The following is a 6,000-nucleotide window of genomic DNA, read 5'->3' as shown; positions in this document are numbered from 1 at the left end:
TGCCTGCTAGTGAGGAACATAGCTCTTCACTAAGTATGCTGAATGATGATCAGTGATAAGTTAATAATCAACTGTAGATTCTGACAGTAAAGGTCTGTTTTAGTGCCTAACTTAATATTCTCATATTAAATATTTAATCTCATCATGTAAAGATTAGAAGTGCTTCACTCCACTCTCGTGAAATTGGGCTGACTCCTAGCATCATCTCTGCATTTTGATAAATCTTGAGCAGAATTGTCTCATCTATTTTTAATGAGCACCTGATACAGCTTTCAAAATATTTGCTTAGGCTCAAACCCTTAATGTGTTTTGCGAATGCTCATCGTTCTAACAACAAGCACTAGGCCTAACATTTTCAGATATTTTGGAGCCAACAACACAAACAACAACAACCAAAAATCCTGTTACAGCCAAGAACGGAAGCATTAAAGGCTGTGGCACACTCCTGAATCCCATCTTGACTTCCTCTACCCCCTTAAGCAGAAGGTTAATCCTTTCTCTGGCTGGATAAATGGGTTACAGTGTGGCACTATGTGATTACACAATTAATACGTTTATCTTTATGAATAGAAGACCACAGCTTTTTAGTAAATGATGCCAACAAGGGCAATAGGTGACCCAGGACAAATGAGCTCATATCTGCTTTTATGAATGTTGGATGACTTTGTTGGTCAGTTTTATTTTATTTAACTAGGCAAGTCAGTTAAGAACAAATGATTAGTTATAACGACGGCCAAACCCTAACGACGCTGGGCCAATTGTGCGCCGCCCTATGGGACTCCCAATCACGGCTGGTTGTGATACAGCCTGGAATCGAACGAGGGTCTGTAGTGACGCCTCTAGCACTGAGATGCTGTGCCACTCGGAAGCCCCCGCGGCAATGACACATAAGTTCAGCCCAAATTACACCTCTAATCCCTGTGGTGGCAATTGAGCTGCTGGAGAGGAAAGTGAGGTGTTCAGAACAAGGCAAGACAGATGGGAAGTTGAGACATTAACACATGAAAGTAGTCCCGTGGCACCCAATGGCTTTTCATAAATGGGCATGAGGAAACTGCAGTTAAGTCCCAGTTACTCATATTAGAATTTGCTGAATTTTTTCCCCCTAAATCTCAATTCAGCCCCATCCCCCATGTACACTTGTGTAGATCTGAAAGGTTTGGATAGGTCTAAGCAAAATTGATCCTCCATCTTGCGCTCTGACAGGCCAGTTTCAATTGTTTGTCTTTAACTATCCTTCTCAGAGGTAGGAGCTGGGGGTTGATTTGACATTCAGGGTTAGAATGGTGGGCTAGGGCATCAACCACAGTTAGTGTTGAAGCTTAATGATTAAAAGAGTAGTTCACTAGTTACCAACTTGATGTTAGATGGTTCCTCACCCTGAAAGTAGTCTATGGGCCAAGATAAACTGTAATCCAGGGTTCAGTTATCTTCAAACAGCCACTACAAATGTGAGCTAACCTTAGCCACCACATGCTTAGAATCAATGGAAGTGATTGGGGCATGTAAAGAAAAAAAGAAATCCAACTCCATATTTGTTTTGATGTTGCTTTAAAGGCGATTTGGCCAAACAAATCACATGCCCCTATGTGTGTGTGTGTGTGTGTGGGGGGGGGGGGGGGGAGGGGGGGGGGGTCTACTAAACTAACATATGGCATTGTTTTAAGATAGACATACCACGGATCATTTAGACCCATGATTTGTAATATTTGTTGAATTTTTCCTTTACTACTATGGCTCATATACATTCATAAATGACAAAGAAAATTGTCCAAAAATAAATCATAAGGAATAAGGTAATATTTCTATAGTATTTCTTTTTCACCTGTTTTTAACCAGATAGGCCAGTTGAGAACAAGTTCTCATTTACAACTGCGATCTGGCCAAGATAAAGCAAAGCAGTGCGACACAAACACAGAGTTACACATTGGATAAATAAAACGTACAGTCAAACACAATAGAGAAATCTATATACAGTGTGTGCAAATGTAGTATTTTTAGTTGTCCACATATTCTAAGTCAGAACCGTCCAAAGTAGTGATGCTAGACGGGCAGGCGGGTGCGGGCAGCGATCGGTTGAAGAGCATGCATTTAGTTTTACTTGCATTTAAGAGTAGTTGGAGGCCACGGAAGGAGTGTTGTATGGCATTGAAGCTTGTCTGGAGGTTTGTTAACAGTGTCCAAAGAAGGGCCAGATGTATACAGAATGGTGTCGTCTGCGTAGAGGAAGACCAACGTCATTGATGTATACAGAGAAGAGAGTCGGCCCGAGAATTGAACCCTGTGGCACCCCCATAGAGACTGCCAGAGGTCCGGACAACAGGCCCTCCGATTTGACACACTGAACTCTGAGAAGTAGTTGGTGAACCAGACAAGGCAGTCTTTTGAGAAACCAAGGCTGTTGAGTCAATAAGAATGCGGTGAGAGTCAAAAGCCTTGGCCAGGTCGATGAAGACAGCTGCACAATATTGTTTTTTATCGATGGCGGTATGATATTGTTTAGGATCTTGAGCGTGGATGAGGTGACCAGCTCGGAAACCAGAGAGCTGTTTTGAGCTGTTGACCGGGGTAGGGGTAGCCAGGTGCAATGCATGGTCAGCCGTAGAAAAATGCTTATTGAAATTCTCGATTATCATGGATTTATCGGTGGTGGCAGTGTTTCCTAGCCTCCGTGCAGTGGGCAGCTGGGAGGAGGTGCTCTTATTCTCCATGGACTTGTGTCCCAGAACTTTTTGGAGTTTGTGCTACAGGATGCACATTTCTGTTTGAAAACGCTAGCCTTAGCTTTCCTAACTGCCTGTGTATATTGTTTCCTAACTTCCCTGAAAAGTTGCATATCGCGGGGGCTATTCGATGCTAATGCAATATGCCACAGGATGTTTTTGCACTGGTCAAGGGCAGTCAAGTCTGGAGTGAACCAAGGGCTATATCTGTTCTTAGTTCCACATTTTTTGAATGGGGCATGCTTATTTAAGATGGTGAGGAAAGCACTTCTAAAGAATAACCAGGCATCCTCTACTGATGGAATGAGGTCAATATCCTTCCAGGATACCCAAGCAAGGTCGATTAGAAAGGCCTGCTCTCTGAAGTGCTTTAGGGAGCGTTTGACAGTGATGAGGGGTGGTCGTTTGACCACGGACCCATTACGGATGCAGGCAGTGATCACTGAGATCCTGGTTGAAGACAGCAGAGGTATTTAGAGGGCAGGTTGGTCAGGATGATATCTATGAGTGTGCCCGTGTTTACGGATTTAGGGTTGTACCTGGTAGGTTACTTGATAATTTGTGTGAGATTGAGGGCATCTAGATTAGATTGTAGGACGGTCGGGTTAAGCATATCCCAGTTTAGTTCACCTAACAGTACAAACTCTGAAGGTAAATGGAGGCAATTAATTCACATATGGTGTCAAGGGCACAGCTGGGGGCTGAGGAGGGTCTATAACAAGCGGCAAAAGTGAGAGACTTATTTCTGGAAAGGTGAATTTTTAAAAGTAGAAGATCGAACTGTTTGGGCAAAGACCTGGATAGCATGACAGAACTTTGCAGGCTATCTCTGCAGTAGATTGCAACTCCACCCCCTTTGGCAGTTCTATCTTGGCGGAAAATGTTGTAGATGGGGATGGAAATTTCCGAATTTTTGGTGGCCTTCCTAAGCCGGGATTCAGACATGGCATCGGGGTTGGCGGAGTGTTTTAAAGGAGTGAATAAAACAAACTTAGGGAGGAGGCTTCTGATGTTAACATGCATGAAACTAAGACTTTTACGGTTACAGAAGTCAACAAATGATAGCACCTGGGGAATATGAGTGGAACTGGGGGCTACAGGGCCTGGGTTAACCTCTACATCACCAGAGGAACAGAGGAGCAGTAGGATAAGGGTACGGCTAAAGGCTATAAGAACTGGTTGTCTAGTGCGTTGGGAACAGAGAATAAAAGGAGCAGATTTCGGGTGTGGTAGAATAGATTCAGGGCATAATGTACAAACAAGGGTATGGTAGGATGTGAGTACAGTGGAGATAAACCTAGGCGTTGAGTGACGATGAGAGGTTTTGTCTCTGGAGGCACCAGTTAAGCCATGTGAGGTCTACGCAAGTGTGTGGGGTGGGACAAAATAGATATCTAAGGCATGTTGTGCGGGACTGAGGGCTCTACAGTGAAATAAAACAATAAGAACTAGCCAAGACAGCAGTAGACAAGGCATATTGACATTAGAGAGAGGCATAAAGCAATCACATGTGGTGATCAGTAGAGCTAACAGATAAATGGCGATGAATGGGCAGAGCGGGTCAGTTAGGTACATACAGGACCTGAGTTCGAGGCTGGGGCCGACAGGTAAACAAAATGAGGTACCGTGTTATTGAAACAGTCCAGGGTGCATCGGCTGTGTAGCCGAGTGATCAAAGGGTCAAAAGAGCAGGAATAGGTTAGTCAGGGTGCCGGTCGGTAGTCACTACTACGCTAGGCAAGCAGGGGACACAGCGTTCAGAAAAGCTAGCGGGCCGGGGCTAGTAGATGGTCTTCGGCGACATCGTAACAGAATAGCCTGTTGAGACCACATCAGGTGATCACATCGGCAATCCAGTCGTGATGGATCGGTGGGGCTCCGTGTCGACAATAAAGGGTCCAGGCCAATTGGCAAAGGAGGTATTGTAGCCCTAGAATTAGCTGGTATATGGGCCTAGCTCGAGGCTAGCTCAAGGCTAGCTGGTGCTTGCTTCGGGACAGATGCGTTAGCTAACAGTAGCCACTTGTTTGCAGCTAGCTAGCTGCGATGATCCGGTGTAATGATCCAGAGCGGCAGGAATCCGGTGATGTGGTAGAGAGAAGCAGTCCGATATGCTCTGGGTTGATATCACGCTGTGCAGACTGGCAGGTGTTGTCCGAGCTAAGGCTGGCTGGTGACCGAGAAAAAGGTGAAGACCGCTAGCCGTGGCTAACAAAGACTAGTAGCTAGTTAGCTGGCTAGCTCCTGATGGAAGTTCCAGTTATAAGGAATAAAAATAGCAGATCCGTACCACATTGGGTGAGGCGGGTTGCAGGAAAATGTAGATAGAAAGTGAGATTAAGATATATACGAAAAAGACCGGTTATTTACACGGGATAAGACAAAGACAAACCCACACGTCCTACTGCTATGCCATCTTGGATTCAATGGATGAATTATATCGTTCAATGGATTATATCTCCTAGTATATCTAGGAGATGTAAGAAAGCTCAGGAACTAGGTTTTGTACACACAACCACTTTTTGTTGGCACAAAACTACCTTCCGTTAATTTGTAAGAGTTACCTTCAGATGAGTCCTGTGTCAAACCGTTCGGACGCAACAGACTTTTTGGATGTTTCCTGGTCTGACAAACAGCACTGTAGCGTTTACTCTTTCCACCGCAGATATGGAAGGCTGACCTGGGTGGATTGAGACGCTGTAATAATGGAGCTGTGAGTCGAGACGCAGGTGCAGGTGAAACGTTTAATAAAATAACAAAACCAAGAATGAGACAATTCCATGAAGCTACACAAGAATAGTACCAACTGATGCGTAAACATAAGAGTGACATATAAAGGGGAGGAAATGAAGGTAATGAAGTCCAGGTTTGAATCACAATGATTAACAGGTGTGCGTAATGATGAATCCCAGGACCGGTGGTTAGTATTCTGGCGACATCGTACGCCGGAGGCAGTACCCCCCTCCAACACGCGGCTCCAGCCGCAGGATGACGCCGACCAGAGGGACGACCTTGAGATAGAGGAGCGGGTCGGTCCGGGCGGCAAAGGTGGAAATCAAGGATGATGTTGGGGTCCAGAATGTCCTCCACCGGAACCCAACACAGCTCCTCTGGGCCATACCCCTCCCAGTCCACCAGTTACTGGAGTCGACCCCCACGACGTCAGGAGTCCAGAAGGACGCTGGACCCCGTCGATGTCCAGGGGGGGATGGAGATGTGTCATGGGGAACAGTATCAGCTAGGGGACCAGGAACCACCGGCCTGAGAAGGGAGACAT

Source organism: Salvelinus namaycush, chromosome 2 (genome assembly GCF_016432855.1).
Source record: "Salvelinus namaycush isolate Seneca chromosome 2, SaNama_1.0, whole genome shotgun sequence".
Taxonomy (NCBI): domain Eukaryota; kingdom Metazoa; phylum Chordata; class Actinopteri; order Salmoniformes; family Salmonidae; genus Salvelinus; species Salvelinus namaycush.
The sequence above is the reverse complement of the archived record's forward strand: the minus strand, read 5'-3'. Positions refer to the sequence as shown.